The sequence below is a fragment of the Zootoca vivipara genome, chromosome 14, assembly GCF_963506605.1.
Source record: "Zootoca vivipara chromosome 14, rZooViv1.1, whole genome shotgun sequence".
Lineage (NCBI taxonomy): Eukaryota > Metazoa > Chordata > Lepidosauria > Squamata > Lacertidae > Zootoca > Zootoca vivipara.
Window position 1 is genome coordinate 4,394,029 of NC_083289.1, and position 17,758 is coordinate 4,411,786.

General features: G+C 45.5%; 1 protein-coding gene across 2 annotated transcripts in view; it reads right to left on the bottom strand.

Moving 5' to 3' along the window:
* ANXA2 (annexin A2) overlaps positions 1-12,181 on the bottom strand; it is a 37,589-nt gene extending 25,408 nt beyond the window's left edge. Inside the window, exon 1 of one of the 2 annotated variants that reach the window (XM_035132137.2) lies at positions 12,043-12,181. The gene's annotated coding sequence lies outside the window, so the exon portion shown is untranslated. The remainder of the gene's footprint in view (positions 1-12,042) is intronic. The other variant, XM_035132136.2, reaches the window with a different exon arrangement.
* Between the last annotated feature and the right edge of the window lie 5,577 nt (positions 12,182-17,758).

Genomic DNA, 17,758 nt, shown 5'->3' on the forward strand with positions numbered 1-17,758 from the left:
TGAGGGGTAAAACTGCAGTGCCCAGAATTCTTTGAGGGAAAGAATGTGGTTGAGGTGTGTTTTAAAGGCATAGTGGGGATGCGGTTGCAACATTTCAACAGGGTGTCAGGCGGCAAATGAAAACATGTTTTAGACAGCGGTGAAGGAAGGATATTTGTAACGTCACCCTGATCTTCCTTCAATACCTTTCAATTCTCCAAAAATATCCCAGGAAAGAATGTGGTCAATGGGAGATTTTCCCTCATTTGCAAGATTTTCATGCTCTTTTATTTCATTTAAATTCGCCAACCAGGTGCTCTCCATATGTACTGGATGATCCAAACCCAAACCACTACATCACACCCGACTGCAGCAAAGAAGTGGATCATATAATTTTCTTTTGTTCTGGTAAGTTAAGGCTAGTTGCATTAATGGCTGTGAAGTGTGAATCAAACAGGGAAAGGGCTGGCATGCAGGGATTAACGTCAAAACATCATTAAGGGTTTTTACAAATAAATGAATAAAGCGCTCCCAATCAAGGGAACAGCTAACAAAGCTGGCAAAGAGAACAAGGCAGTTTTGGGGTGTGGCTGCGAGTGAAACATGGGAAGGAGACCTGGCCAAGGAACAGGCTTGGCCAATGCCCAAACTCACAGGCTCATGGTTCCACTCCTCTCTCTCCCATCCAGAAGCCCCATTAAAGAAAAAGGAGCTCCAGGCTTTCAAAGAGAAGAAAAGGGGGACAAAGCAGTGCAAAGGGGGAGTGAACCAGGTTCAGAGGACCCTGCCCATCTCCCAGTGTCCTCCAGAGGTTCTGGATTACAGCTCCCATTGACCTCGGCCAGCATAAATAGGGAAGGTCTATAGGTGCCCTTAGCCATTTGCTTCTTAGAACTTGAGCAATGCAGCGGTATTTGGTTTGAAGTCCCAGGCTGAGCCTAGTCAAGGAGGAAAACAAAACGAAACCATCTCCACCTAACTGCCAAAATATAGGCTTCTCCGCTCACATGACATAAAGTAAATATCAGATGCTAAAATACCAAAATTGATCTTAAGGAAGTTTCCAAAAATTTCCAGCAGTTAAATGACACACAGACACACAGACCACATTCCAGATTAAAACTGGAAACACACTCCAAGGAGATTGACCATTGGAAACTACAGGGGTAAGGATCCCATCCCTTATGGTTCAACGCTGTCTGGGTGTGTGCGCCTTCAGTGGATGGAGTCCAGCTGAGAGCAGCATATTACACAGAGAGGCACCAAGAATCCTCCTCCAACGAGTACGATATTCCACTCCAACTTTGCATCAGGAGTGATTGGGTAATTTAATTTCCCCTGACACAGAGCCTTGCTCTGTCCCCTGCAAGTGATAGCCAATAACAGAAAATACTGTGGAAGCAGAGACACGTCAGGCATTTTTTATTCATACTTTAGACTCATAACAATATTTAATTCAATTTACTTCTTGCAATAAAGTAGCAGGTCTCTCATAGCACTGTTCTGGAATTACTGCACTAATTGAAATATTTCAATTTTACATTAGCCACTTTTGGGGCTGTCAATAGGTAGACTCAACAGGAAACAAAACTTTAGAACCTTTGTTGGTACAGTATTAGAACCTAGACTACAAATGAGTAGCAGGCAGGCAGGCAGGCAGGCAGGGCAGAGAAGCATTTGTGGACTAGTAACTTGAAGATTTGGAAGAGTCTTTTTAAAAAAAGAAAGAAAGAAAAGAAAACCCAGAAGTACAAAGGCTGGCAACTTGAAGTAACAAAGATGTTGAAGAGGACATAGCAGCTAGCCAGGGGGGAAGTGTGTTTATTTTAACCTGCTTTCTTCTCTTCCAACAAGTTTTTTTCCAACTCCTTGTACCTTCAATGCCTTTGCAAGACAAATACGGTAGCTCTGTTGGGCTGGGAGGAGCTGAAAAAATCTGGGAAGGAGGGGCAGTTGTTGTACAAAACATGTTGTTGAGAAGAATTCAGGCCCCACCATTGCATTCTTGGAAATTAGGCATGAGAACAGAACTCCCAAATTCCTCAGGTTAGACAAATATTTCAGCTGCCAAACAGCATCTGACAATGGCACGCTGTGTGAAGCAGCTGTGCTCACTTTTCAAATATACTGAGGACTGGCACTGTGTTGTGTGTGTGTGTGTGTGTGTGTGTGTGTGTGTGTGTGAGAGAGAGAGAGAGAGAGAGAGAGAGAGAGAGAGAGAGAGAGAGAGAGAGCGCATCTGTTGTGTGACCATACAACAGTGCAACAGTTACAGGAGGGGTTGTGTGTGTGTGTGTGGACAATAAGCAGCTTCCTTCCTTTTGCTCAAGCACCGATGACTCGTAGAAACACACAGCTCTGAACAGTTACCTACCAGAAGGTCATCCAGCCCACCCCATGGTCTCCCCAACCACCACCATATCCCCACCCTCAGAACAACCTAGAAGAGCTGGTCTAATTCCAAGTCCCTGAAGCAATGCGCCAAGGGAAACACAGCAATCTCTCAAATCTCACATGCCTCCGAATTTTGCAACACCGTTCTCCAAGCAAAACATGCATGCAAAAATGTACATGTTTGGGGAAAGTGTGTACACCATTACAATAAAAAATAAAGTATAAAGGTTTTATATTTGTGCAAAGAATCCCCCAAATCATCATGATTTCACACTCAACAAATATATTGGAGAAAATAAACAGAAAAATGAGTAGAGATTTTTGTAGGGACATCTTAAAATATAAATGACTAGGACAACCCAATGTGAAAAGGGGGAAACCAAATTTAAGACCATGTGCCTCTTGCCTATTCCCTCCCCCCCCCTCAAGACTGCATGTGTAGTTCTGAGCAGCCCAACACATAAAGGGGGGCAATTTCCTACAGGAAGGAAGGAAACGCAAGCGATCTCAGGGGATGGGAGCCATTTTAGCCACAATAACTGCTGCTACTGTTAGGGATCCACTGGTTATCGGGGTTACAGTTAATCCCTCTGTTAAAGGAGGCTGAGGGTGCAATTCCATCTAATAGCAAACTCAGGCGGCAGAGCAGAGGACTCTTTAGTTACACGGGAGAATTGAACTTTGTAAATGGAAAATGCTGTTTTTAGCACAACAACTTTCGAAGAGGACCTGTGAGCTTCTGCAACTTGCAGAAACGTTCGTTGACGGAGCAGGTGGTGAAATTAGAACAGGAGGAGGAAAGGAAGAGATAATTGGTCTAATGCAGCCTCCAACAGGCTATAATAGTCCAGCATTTATTTTCCTACAGCAGTCAAGCAGATACCTGCAGGAAGCCCACATGCAAGGCACGATGGGGATACACTTCTCCCCAGCAAATAGTATGCAAACTTGCTGGCTCCTTATAGCCCCAGATCTCAGTGACATTGAACCTACGCCATACATCTAAAGCACATTCAATGCACATTTAAAGAACACAACTCCCCCCCAAGAATCGTGGAAACTGTAGTTTTTGCCTCACAGAGCAGCAATTCTCAGTCCCCCCTAACAAACTATAGTTCCCGGGCTCTTTGGGGAAAGTAATGCAATTTATATGTGCATTGGACGTGCTTTAAATGTACACCGTTAAAAAAAACAAAAAACTTTTAAGGCTGAAGACATTCCCATTAATCCAGGCATTTGGGTTACAGAGCAGACTGCTGCTGGGTTGTGGTCCCATCAATATTTTAATCTCTGCCATTTTATTGCCGTCTTGTGACTTTATTCTTTGTACTGTATTATTGCTTTAATGTTCTGTTCCCATTAAGTCACTTTGTGCTCCAGAATGGGGAAAGGGTGTGGCTTTAAAAGAATTCAAACAAATAGTTGTGCTTCCAAAGAATCTTGGGATCCCCCTTCCTCTGTGACTCTCCCCAGTCTCCTTTAAAAACCACCTAAGCAATGCAGAGACCCCACCCCACCCCCAGCTATGACGCCCTGATGCATTTGATACCGGCACTGTTTCACTCATTAATCAAAGCTTATCAGGCTATAAGGTACCATTCATATATTCAGTGTGATTTTTCTAGAAAAAGAGGTGCTGGAACGCACCATGAATGCCTCTCCTGTTCTCTAATAATGGCAGTGGTGCCCACCTGAGAGGTGCCAGAACTGAGTTCCACCCAATTCTGACTGGAAAAAAGTCCTGCATATATTTATTCAGGGCCGGCTCTAGGTAGAGTCGTGGTGGCGCGGGGCGCCGGGCTGGTAGGCAGGGCGGAAGCCATGCTGCGCCCTGCGAGGCCGAGGGCGCCGGAGCGATCTCTGCCCCTCAGCGCCAGGGCGTGCGACCTGCTCAAGACTGCCCTGTATTTATTGCATCTGCATCCCACCCAGGGGAGTCTTACCCATAGAGGCTAGTGGCATGGGGCATCGGGGCGCCATGTTCTGGAGGGCGCAAGGGAAGAGGCAGAGGCTGGAGCCTCCGTCTGCCGTGGCCACCGCAGCATGAAGCGGCCAGCTGAGCTGGGAGGCGCCGCGTCCAGCCTCCGCCTCTTCCCCGCTGGCAGCACTGTCCTCCCTAAAAAAAGGTCGACAACTCTGGAAAGGGGGGGGCACCGGAGAGAGCTTTGCACCACAGTGCCGGGTATGCTTAAGACGGCCCCGATTCCACCTTTTTCTTCAAGGAGCTCAATGTGGCCCCCATGGTCCCTCCCCCCTTCGGCATTTCATCCTCACAACAATCCTTTGAGATAGGATCAGGTTGAGAGGCAGTGCTTGGCACCTAGTCCCCCAGGTGAACTTCATGGCAAAATCCAGATTGGAATCCAGGTCTCTCCTAGGTCCTAATCCAACACTCTAACCCATATCCTCCAATGTTTCTCTGATGAAAATAGGGATGTCCTATTCCATCATCATCATTTTATTATTTATTGCCCCAGCCACTCTGTGAAGCTTCCAACATATATAAAAAACATAATAAAACATTAAAGAAACTTCTCTCTACACGACTGCCTTCAGATGTCTTCTAAAGATGGTACAGTTAATTATCTCCTTGGCTCGGGGGTCACAAAACTCCATCCCCTCCAACATTTTTCCAATGAAAATAGGGATGTCCTAAGGAAAAGTGGGACATTCCGAGATCAAATCAGAAACCAGAACGACATCTGTAAATCTGGGACTGTCCCTGGAAAATAGAGCCACTTGGAGGGTCTGCTAACCGCTGCACCACACTGACACACACAAAGAGACACACTTAAACTTACACCAATTAACTAATAATAATAATAATAATAATAATAATAATTTAAAGGAAATGCCACTGTCTGGCCTAGCCCAGCAGTCACACCAAGAGTTGAAAGTCATTGCAATAAAAATAGCCTTGGCCAGAGCACCAACTGATTTTTAAAAGAGCTTCAGCTACAAAACTGAATGAAAACCACAGCCAAGCAGACTTGTTGAGACAAGGCAGAAAAAAGGCAGGGCAGAGGGAGAACCAAGTCCAGTGATTCAGCCGACACGCCCTTGGAATGTCGGCTGAGTTGCCACACAACACTGTAGTAAATGGAGGCCAATCAGAGAAAAGTTATTGCAGCCCAGTCATGGGGGAGAGAGAGAAAATGAGCAGGAAGATGGGAATGCTGCAAAGATTACTTTGTTAGAAGATAAATGAGGTCACAGATCTTGAACTGCATGGCTATGCTGTGAACTGTGGACTGCTAACTACACAGGATCTGGGAGCTGCTGCAGACTCTTGCATTTTTCAACTGCAGCAGGAGGCTTCTAGTCCTCATGAGTGCAGTGAAGAGTTGGAAATGCACAAACCATTAGGGAAGGCATAGCGTCCATTTGGTGGTATTGAACTAAGCAGTAGCGGCTGATGCTGGCAGGGAGGAAGGGGGGCAGCCCCATGGAAGGTGGAGCCAGAGCCAATGGCAGGCAAACCCATCCTTCTCCCTGCTGAGCTCTAAATGGGTTAACACAGAGATGAAGGGGGGGAGGCAGCTGACAGGCCATGCCACCCCCTGGACTGGTTGTAAGCAAGGAGGTCAGCAGTTGGGGGCTGGCTGAGGGCTAATCATAGCCCACCCCCGGAACTACGTTTTCCCAGAGTAGACCCTGAGAAGTACTCAGGCAACATTCACACCATCCGTTTAAAGCACTTTAAACACGTCTTATGGCTTCCCACAAAGGGCGGAGAGTTTTTAAGAGATCCCTATTCCCCTCACAGAGCTACAATTCTCAGAGTTCCCTGGGAAGAGAGATCAACTGTTAAGCCACTCAGGGAACTGTAGCTCTGCGAGGGGAACAGTCTGACGACTCTCAGAACTCAACGCACTGCATCTCCCATAATTATTTGGGGTGGGGGAGGCCATGACTGTTTCAAGTTGGTATCATAATGCGTAAAATGAATGGTATGAAAGTTGCCAAAGCTGGATACAACTCATGGCTCCTAATGGAAGAAGGAACTAAAGGCTGTGTTGTTTAGCCCAGTGTGTTGAAGAGTAAGACACATCTCCATCCCAAGCCACAGTGCCTTCATTTACCCCACTCCAAGGATGCCATGTGAAACTTAAAGGTAAAGGTAAAGGGGCCCCTGACCATCAGGTCCAGTCGTGTCTGACTCTGGGGTTGTGGCGCTCATCTCGCTCTATAGGCCGAGGGAGCCGGTGTTTGTCCGCAGACAGCTTCCGGGTCATGTGGCCAGCATGACAAATCTGCTTCTGGCGAACCAGAGCAGCAAACGGAAACGCCGTTTACCTTCCCACTGTAGCGGTTCCTATTTATCTACTTGCATTTTGACATGCTTTCGAACTGCTAGGTTGGCAGGAGCTGGGACTGAGCAACGGGAGCTCACCCCGTCGCAGGGATTCGAACCGCCGACCTTTGGATCAGCAAGCCCTAGACTCTGTGGTTTAACCCACGGCGAAACTTAGAGCTACTTAATTCCAGAAAATTCACCAATCACCATAACCCTCAAAGCTCAAAACAGATCAGAGGCATAATCATCATGCCCTTTCTGTTTCTCCTTGAGTTTTTAAAATGTGTGTTAATAGGTAAAATTATTATTTCAAGGCGGCATCACAGCTGGACATGGATTCAAATTCAGATCTCACATGCTCAAAACTTGACCAGAGCATGCCTGAATAGCCTGGTGTCATTAAAGCAGATGAGGGGCAGCACAGAATAAGCTGCTTGCCTATTTATTGTCTTACATACAAGAAGCCATACAGTTTAATTCACAAAGGAGAACTCTGCAGAGAATCCTTAGAAGGAACTTTCAAAAGAATGCAAGGAGAGCCTGCTGGATCAGGCCAATGGCCCATATCGTCCACATCCTGTTCTCACAGTGGGCAACTAGACCTGCAAGCAGAGTCTGTGCAAAGAGCATTCTCCCCTCCTGTGGCTTCAAGCAGCTGGGATTCCGACGCCAACGGTGTAGGCACAGCAGAGCCATCGATAGCCTTCTCCTACATGAATCTGTCCAGTCCTTTAAAAAAGCCATCCAAGTTGGAATACTTTGCAAGAGGCGCCTTCTCCTGGCTCAGGTGCCACACAATACATGCTCTGAATTTTTAAAGAACTCAACGTCTTAATGTGGCACCACCTCCACTTTGGAACTCCCTGCCAATTGATGTCAGGCCTTCACGGTGCCCATTTTGGTGCCTACTAAAACAATACTGTTTAGACAAGCCTACCCTAGATGTTTAGAAAGCTGTTTTAAGTTTTAATCTGTTTTCAGCTTACTGTTATTTTAACTTTTGAAAAGTCATAAATTATTGCTGTTAATCCTTCTTATTGACACTTTTATTATTCTACCTTTTTTGGAAACCACTTTGGGTTTTAACAATTGAGCAGTGTATAAATCTTTTGAAAGAAGTAAGTAACCAATCAATTGACTAAACATTGCCACCCTTTTTTTTAAAGAAAAAAAAAAGCCCCAATCCTCTCTCCTGTCTTGCGTTTAGCACTTTCCTTCTGCCCCAGCCAAGTTCTTGAACCAGCGTTCGGAGTGTTGTCTGGATGCACAGATAAAGTCCAAGAAAAGGGAGGGAGAGAGAGAGAGGAGCTCCTGGCAACTGTTCACCAGGCATGGTCAGGGCCATTGTGCTAGCCTGAAAGGGAGTGGCCCCTCTGTGGATGGCAAAAAAAACCAGAAAAACAAAAAGCAAGGTGTTGCACAAGTTTCAGAAGTCTTCAGAATGAGAGAATGGAAACCCTGAGCTTGTGTGAGCCACGTCTCCAAGGAAGGCTGGGAGTGGTCATGGAGGAATGTGGGGCTGCAAGGGGTAGAGGAGTGGCACAGAGCTGCCCCAAAGGATACACCCAAGAGGTCTACCTCGACAGGAATGGTGAGAAGGGGGGAGGCCTTCTCTAAACCAAAACAGGATTGCTGAAAGCTTTCTCGTTTTGATAAGTATATTGCAGGAAAAGGCAGGCAGTCTCTGCTGCAAACGGAACCCACAGATACAGCAAGCCAGAATGAGATCATGCCAAACTCTGCAGCAGAATTTAATTAAGTTCAAAGCAGGGAGGAGGCAGGAAGAGAAGCCAGCTCTCCTACTCAGTGTTTGAAAGCACTATTTAAAAAAATGAACCTTTTTAATTTTTGCAGTGCTGGTTATTTAGCTGGAAGGAGAGGCAATGGGCTGTGCCAGCACCTACAAGTCAACAGAGCTCTGCTCATGAGCCAGCCTGGGGTAGATTTCACCTCCCTCCCACCCATATTTCACGTCAATTGTGGCTTGCAACTTCACATGACTACACTGGTCGGTGGTTTCTTTACAAAGGCATCCCACAGAATCAAAGGGTATATGCATCAGAAGGTAGCAACAAGAAACCCCTGGGCCAAACGTCAGTTGCCCAACTCTAGAGGCAAAGGAGAGAGAGAAAATTACCACATTTCTCTCCCTCCAAGGAGATCAGGCTAGTACCGTATGCATGGTTTCGCCACACCCATTTTTATCTTAACCTTCCAATGGGAAGAACTGTTTGGCAGTGGAACAGACTGTGGTGGATTCTCCATTGTAGGTTTTTAAACAGAGGCTGGTGGCCGTCTGTCATGGATGCTTTAGTCGAGACTCCTGCTTTGCAGGAGATTGGGCCAGATGGCCCCTATGGCTCTCTATCATTCTATGATCACCCTGCATGGGAGGCTGGGCTGAGAAACAGAGACTGGCCCAAAGTCACTCAGCTGAGCCAGGGTCACTCGGTTGACCACAGAGTCAAGATCTGAACCAGCCTGACATTCTACCCTCTACACTATGCTGACTTTCTGGACCTGGAGGGAGGGAAGAGTCAGGGTCCCCAAAGCCTCCAAAGATGTTGTTAACTAGCGGTACATATACTCTGTGTCCTCCAGGTTGGGCCATAATTTACATTAGCCCCAGCCACATGGAAGCTATGGTCCAAAACAGAGTGCACAGTGTTGGGGGAGGCTGGCCAGTATCTGCTGAGTATTGGCACCAGGAGTCCTGTGGCTCCTTTACAACCATCAGATTTACTGCAGCAGGAGTTTTAGTGGGCTGGACTCAAGCCTGCTTTGTCAGAAGCACATTCTAGTAGTCAGGAAACTGGGGAGTGATTTTCTACATTTATAAAACACCATATATCTGTACAAGAGGAATGTTCCACTGCAGGCAAAACAAGCATTGATAGAAATACTTCAGAAATGCAGCTAGTTTAAATCTTTTATTAATTTATCCGAGCAACTGCAGAATTTTGGTTCAGTGAATTAACTTCTGAATTGCACTGCGAGTCACTTTGAACTGAATGGGGCTTCATCCAAGGTCAATAGAATTAGGATTGTGGCCTTAAAATTATTTACAAATAGGCTTTTACTGTAGCCTGTTAGAAAACAAAAACAACAAGCAAATATCTGCAGGACACACACACACCACACCCTGCAACCATTTCACAAGAAACTTGGAAAGATTATACAATCATCCAGATGTTAGATTACTGTTGGGCCAGAGGTAGCAACTGGTTTTAGAATATATATATATATATATATATATATATATATATATATATATATGGGAGGGGGCTAATTGGGGAGATGCTGTGGGGTTGTGGACTTCATTCAGGGGCAGCCGCCTCCTGTTACTGCACTCACCCATAATTCCCCCAAACGGAGCATGCAGGACGGGTGTGGCCCTTTCTCAGAAAATCTTTACTTACTGCACAACTTGCTGCAACATGCCAAGCTCTGGAGTGTGGGGAGAGAAGAGCGTATTTCACAGAATGACGCAACAGGAGAGCCGTTCGGGGGGAGAAGGGGGACACACCCAAGGCTTGGACTGAAACTAATAGCAGAGAGCGGGAATCTCCACAGCTAGCAAAGGCAAGCAGGGAAATTAACACAGCACCAGCAGTCATCATGACCACTTATGTCCTCTAGGGATGGGCTCTGGAACGGGCCATTTGTGCTCCAGTCCTTGCCCCCTTTGGGATTTGCTGGCAATGAACCACTGGCAGAGAGGGCACAAAGGGGCCTTGGGGAAAGGAAACCACTCATGCGGGGGGGGGGGGGGTTGTGCTCACACACAAGGCAGAAACTTTTAAAGGAAAGCTCTCAAGCCTGGATACTCGATCCTAGCCTCCTAGAGTTGGAGGGCCAAAAAGAGGAGTGGTGAATAAATGAAGACACTGCAATGCTCTCTCTGGGACACCGACTGTTATTGCAGCAGGACAACCCAGAAAAGAAGGTGGCTCTCTCTCAGCTGTCCCCAAAGCATGCAAGGCTACAGCTCACACAGAAGCCTTAAAGCCTGGCCTAACCACTCAGAAGCTTTATTATTAATAGTATTTTCAAACGGCCCCTCATTCCAAAGGTCCCCAAGCTATCCATTTTGCAAATCATGTCTCCTGGGCGTCTTTGGATGCTGCCTCACCAGCTAGAGCAAAAGACTCTTTGCCAGAGCCTCCCCTTGGGCAAAACTTAATTCCTGCACCGCAGGGAGATGGACTAGATGACCTTCAGGGTCCCTTCCACCTCAACCATTCTGGGATTCTAAAGCACCAAGAAGGGACAGAAGCAGAGACTCACACACAGGACTCAACTCTGCTTGGGGGAGTCAACAGGCCAGGTGCTGGGCATCCAAGACCTGGGGAGCAAGGATGCAGAAAAGGGCTGAGAATGCAGCCAGGTATGTGAATTAGCAAAAATTAAAATTAAATGTATTGCAAGAGATTAGTAAGCAGAAAGACAACACTAGAAAATGTTTCTCACATTCTGCTAGCCTGCACTTCACCCCAGCAGAATGATTCCCCCCCCTTTTCTAGATTAGAATATACTATTTTTAAGGAGCTTGTTGCCACTCTGAACAGCGGAGAAACCTTTTCCATTTTGCATTTCTGCTTTGACAGTTGGGTGTCCCTGCACACTTCACACACATGCGACTCTGGGTTTACTCCCAAGTTATAGGGTTACCATATTTCAAAAAGTGAAAACCAGGGCACCTGGAAAGTTCTTGAGCTTTCTTCAGGAAGGCGATTGCCTTGCCTAACATCCAGGCCAAAGAAGCGCCACCTTTCGGGAATTCCCTCCGGACGTCAATTATGCCTTTGAAATCCCGTTAAAGTCCGGAAAAACCAGGACGCATGGCATCCCTACAAGTCAGGATTGGTAGGGCGTCAGCCTAAACGCCCGATCCTATGGAGACTTTCTCCGAAGCGCACCGAGGGCCACTCCCAGTCCCAGCCGTCGCACCCCTCCTCCGAAGTCAGCCCCGCCGGTTCCAATTGGGCTTACTCCCAGGTAAGTGCAGAAGGGACGGCGGCCCCAATCCTCCCCGAGTTCCTTTGCAGGGCAAAGCCACCAGACACACGCGCGCACACCCCAATAAAGGAGACGCTGAGTCGGGCGCGCTTACGCGAGAGTAAGTCCCACTGAACTCAACGGGACTTACTCATAGCTGTCAAGTTCTCCCTTTGTTTAAGGGAAATTCCCTTATTCTGAATAGGCTTCCTCGCGAGAAAAGGGAAAACTTGACAGCTATGGACATACTTCTCATGTAAGCGCACCAAGGCAGTGCAATTCTCCCGCTGCCTCACTTCGGAGTCAATCCAGATTACGGGGAACGCCGTGTGGCAGGCGGAGCCGCTCCGGATCCAGCGCCCCCGGAGACTTACCGAGCAGGCGGCGGCAGACTCCGAGTCCGGCTGAGCACGAGCGAGAGGCGTCCGGGGTGGGGTTTTTGTAGCAGCCGCGGGTCCCCGCTCGTCTCCGGCCGCGGGCAGGCGCCGCCCTCCCGCGCCAACCGAGCCCGGCCCCGCCCCTGACTCAGCCTCGCCTCTGGAAGGGAAGCTTGGAGGGCGGGCCCGGAGCCCCCCCCCCAACCACGGTCCTGCAGACTGCTTTGAAACAGCTTCCCTCCGCCCCATAAATGTTTCAGTGTTTTTTTAGAAAAAAAATTGTATTTTTTTTACATTCTTAACTCCAAAGTGCAACATTTTAAATTGATTTTTAAATTATAGCAAAGGAAGGACACCCCAAGTGAAATCTCTCAGAACCCACCCAGATATAATCCTGATGCGTGCTTTAATCTGTCTTCTGATTACTGTTGATGTTGATGTTTTGAATGTTTTAAATTATAGTTGGTAATTTTATCTTTTTTTTGCAAAGCACTTGCTGTTGTTTTTTTTACACTCAAGAGGTGAATAAATCGCAACTTCCAGCAAGGAAATGAAGATGGTTACAATGTTTGCTGTGCAAGCAATTATTGCCTCAAACTCACCAATTTACCTGCAAAAAAAGCAGAAAGAAAGGCTAAGAGCTCTGTTTCCACATATACTATTGACAATTCCAACAAATTAAAAGAAGCATAAACCCACCAGAGTAAAATCTCTCAAGATCCACACCTTGGTACAGGTAGGAGAAGCCACCTGGCCATGATGGACTTTATTTGTCAATTAAATAAAATCACACCATATTGCAAAAAATGATCCGTCTCTTGTACTGCGTCCTCTAGCAGCTTTTATTTTATGGGATTCCCACCCCAGCCATTTGCCAGACCTGAGAATAATAAAAAATGCTGCACTTTTAGGTTGTTAATAATGTTTAAATCAAACAGTTTCCAAAATTTAGTCACAGATGCTCTTTGCTGCTGTTAAAATCACAAACAAACAAAATAAACCTCAAAGTTACAAAAAGAGAGGTACAAAGGTTGTATTTTCCAAATAAGTAAAGGAAATGTAGGAAAATAAAGGCAGCGAAACACGCCTTGAATTAGCCAGGTTTTGTGATGGGGGGGGGGGATAAAAATTTGTTTCTCTAAATCTGGAGCGTAGGAAACAAAACCCACCAAACAGCATAGAACTGCTCCAGGTCTTCATTGCTCTTAGAAACACATGATTTGTATCTTCTCTGCAATAACCAGAGTCCACATAACCCTGCCAAAGTGCAAGTTTCTTCCATTTCCAAGCTGGCACCGATCCTTCTACATACTGCTAAACTTGGGCTGGAGCATTTTTAAGGGTCGTCGTTGCTCGTGGGGTTGTTGGTGTTAATTTTTTGTACCTTTAGTTTGGAGCTTATGATTTAGGTGGAAATTGTTCGGTTTGGTTGTGTACTTTTTGATGTTTATTACTACTTTTGTTATATTTGTAGTTATGGAATTTGCTGTATGTTGTAAACTGCCTTGAGCATGGTTTTAACCAGGGGTTCCCAAACTAAGGCCCGGGGGCCAGATGCAGCCCAATCGTCTTCTAAATCCGGCCCGCGGACGGTCTGGGAATCAGCATGTTTTTACATGAGTGGAATGTGTCCTTTTATTTAAAATGCATCTCTGGGTTATTTGTGGGGCATAGGAATTCGTTCATATTTTTTTCCAAAATATAGTCCGGCCCCCCACAAGGTCTAAGGGACAGTGGACCGGCCCCCTGCTGAAAAAGTTTGCTGACCCCTGGTTTTAACTTTGGAACAGAGGCATACAAATAAAATGACTGATTGACTCTGAAGTTAGCCCTCTTCATCCTCTCCAGAGGAGTCTTACTGCTTTAGAGTCCTGTCCAATGCATATAAATTAGCACATGTTAATTCTATGCAAATGTGTGTCATGAGCCTGTGTGCTGAACCATTTACATACCTACCAGTGCATCTGCACCAGTAAGTAAAATGGCGGCACTCAGTTGTATAGGTTTGTTGGGGAAAGTGTAAAACCAAGCACACTGATTTGTTGCATTTTAAGGGCTTCAGTCCTCTGCACATTTACATTGGACTTGGAAGGGTGTGACCCTGTACACACTTACCTGAGAGCAAGTGCCACAGAATGCTTCCTTCTTCCTTCTGAGCAGATGTGCACAGCAAGAGAAAACAACAACATGCATTCTTCTTCTTTTCAGTGCCCTTTTCTAAATGATTTTTTTTAAAGCAGAGTGAGAACTGTTTCTAGATGTGCTTAGCAAAGGACAAAGCAGAGCCAAGAGATGACTAATGAGGAACATTTTTGTGGCTGGAGTGAGAGAACTTGGAAAGTTGCCCGCAAATTAATCTGAGGTTAACAGTCAAGGAAGTGCTGTTGAACTGCCCAGGGGTGGCTGCCATGACCTGCAGCCACCAACCCTGTACTGTGACCCCCATATTTTGCTTAGTGGGCTCTGTCAGTATCTGTGTGGGATGTGAAATGGTTTTCATATAAAGTGGACTTGCATCTTGTGTTCTGGGGATGGTAAAGGTAAAGGGGCTTCTGGCGAACCAGAGCAGCGCACGGAAACGCTGTTTACCTTCCCACCAGAGCAGTCCCTATTTATCTACTGATGTGCTTTCAAACTGCTAGGTGGGCATGAGCTGGGACCGAGCAACGGGAGCTTACCCCATTGCAGGGATTCGAACCACCGACCTTCTGATCGGCAAGCCCTAGACTCTGTGGTTTAACCCACAGCGCCACCTGGGTCCCTGTATGCAAATACAGGTAAGGTCAAACCACACCCTTGGAACCAGCTCTGTGCAAGTAAACATATTTCAGAACCAGTGCAACGAACTGGTCTCATACCCTTCCAGTGTCCCTATTTTCCAGGGATAGTCTCAGAATTACAGAAGCCATTCCGACTTCCGATTTGATCCTGGAATGTCCCAATTTCCCTCACCTCCGCTGAGCTCAGAGAAGAAGATAAGCTGGTGCTTGCTCTGAGCAGCAGCGGCAGTGGCTGCTGCGAAAGAGCAAGCTATGGCCTCTCCATGGCCGCTGCTGTTGGCCTCCTCTCTTGGGCAGCTTGTAATGACTGCTGGAGAGTGGGCAAGGAGGAAGAGAGGCCGCCACCCCAGAGGCCCAGCCCCGTGTGACGTACCAGCCTTGAGATGCAGGCAGAGGGCAGGGCCACCCTGGGTGGGAGGAAAGGGGGAGTGGAGCTCAAGGAGTCTTCATTTAAAACAAAAATCAAAAAATCCACGTCCAATCTTGTCCCCTTCTAAAAATATTTATTGGTTTGTGTTATTCTCTTTGTAAATTCACCAAAGAATAAAATAAAATCGGAATTAAGGGCTTTTCTCACGACAGCGTGTGCTGTGTCCCATTGATGTAATGGTGACAGCATTCACCCTTCTTCTGGTAGGAAATGCTCCAAGGGGGTGGGACAAAAAATGGGGGATAGAGGAGGGTCAGTTGGGGTGAGTGAGAACTCCTGGGGATGGGAGAAACTGCAGACGGCAAAGGGCCAGCAGACCCTCCAACATTCCTCAGAAGAAAATGTCCCTATTTTATCTGAGGAATATTGGTGGGTATGAAATTTGTTAAGAGACAGAAAGGAAGGAAGTTTGCAAAATGAAGAGCTTTAGGTGAAAAGGCCTGGGCTGTCTGCATCATGAATCAGGTGCCAGAAGTACAACATCAGGAAATGTGAGGCAGCTCTTTATCCAGCAGACAGAGCAGATCTTGTTAGGTGCTCCACCTAGCAAACTAATCCTTGGCATGAAGGATTTCTTTGCTGTTGGACTTCCATGTACACACACACACACACACACACACACACACACACACACACACTTGCATTCCAGCACTCAGCATGCCCCGGAAAATTTTGTTTGCTTTCCATAATCCTTTGTAAAGTAGCATCATCGCCCATGAGGGAGGAAAAACTGCTTGCAAATGTTTTATTTTCATAGTTGAGTGTGCTTCTGGGGTGTAAATGCAAACGTGATCAAGGCCTAGTCCAGGGTGGATTTGATTTAAATCAAACTGATTTAAATCACGATTTAAATCACGATTTAAATCACTAGTCAGTAAGGCTTGATTTAAATCATAGTTTTCTACATAAAGACTAATTCATAGAATCATAGAATCATAGAGTTGGAAGAGATCACAAGGGCCATCCAGTCCAACCCCCTGCCAAGCAGGAAACACCATCAGAGCATTCTTGACATATGCCTGTCAAGCCTCTGCTTAAAGACCTCCAAAGAAGGAGACTCCACCAATTCTTGCTGGTATAACTTTAATATGCAAGTAGATGAAGATTTTTAGAATAACAACTTTTCATATTAGTTTTTTATCCCCAGTTTAATAGGTTAATCATTCATATTTGGACAACTTTACTGTTGTACTTAGGAAGGAGAAAAATAATCATTACCTTAATAATAACAATTTAAATAGATTTATTCAACTGAAACAATAACATTACAGCATATGTTATTTGCTTAAACAAACATCCATGCTTGTTAACTAATTTGGCTAAACAAAAACAATATATATATATTTTAAGAAATTTAGACTGTCAGCCCAGCCTACACATGAAAAACTTAAATACTGTCCACTCCAAACAATCAGAAAAATATTGTTTCTGTTCTATTCACTGAACTTCTTGAAACTTAGCACTGAAGGGGTTGTTTCTGTATTCATAGGTTTGTAGAACAATAGGATTAAGGTCTTTTCTCTCAACTCTGTTCATGTTATAACATTTTTGCTGTGAAGAAGAGGCATGTGATCTCTGTTGAGTCAAATTCAGTTTTGAGAACTGCTAAAGTAAACCAAGCATCTGTGATATCATCTTGTAGGCAGAGAAACTGCCCAATAATCTTACAAAAACCTCTGGAAGAGCATGACATTGTGAATGGATTAATGGAATTTATTTACCCAAAAAATTAAACATATACAACCTTATTCTACATAATTAAAAAACTAATCTTTATTTCATGATGGAATAACCTTTGGATGGTAATATATTTTCCTCAAAAAGCATTTTATTTTTAAAAAATCAATTTAAATCAAAAAAATCGATTTAAATCAAAAAAATCCGATTTTTTTGATTTTTTTTAAAAAATCATTGATTTTTATCCACCCTGGCCTAGTCTGAAGCATATTCATCTCTCTCTAGAACAAGGGAAGGAAACAGGGCAAGAGAATACTTGCCACACTCAATTTTTACATTACTTCCAGGCTCCTTAAATGTCCACTAATGGACATATCACTAAAGACTCAGTTCTACCTGTTGAAGCTTTCATCAACCTGGTGCCTGCCTGCTGTATGGGACTAAAATCCCCATCACTCCCAGACTGTGCAACTGGGTGGTTCAGGGACTGATGGGAACAGGACTCTGCTGGCTAGGACTGATGGGAGTTGTAATCTAAAACAGCTGTAAAGCACTAGGTTGGCAAAGACTGGCCTCCTACAGGATGGAGGACCAGTGCCTTTGCAGATTGGGAGGGGTGGCTAATACCCCAGAGGACAGGCTCACACTTCAAAATGACCTTAACAGATTAGACAACTGGGCCAAAGCAAACAAGATGAATTTTAACAGAGAGAAATGTAAAGTACTACACTTGGGCAAAAAAAAATGAAAGGCACAAATACAGGATGGGTGACACCTGGCTTGAGAGCAGTACATGTGAAAAGGATCTAGGAGTCTTGGTAGACCA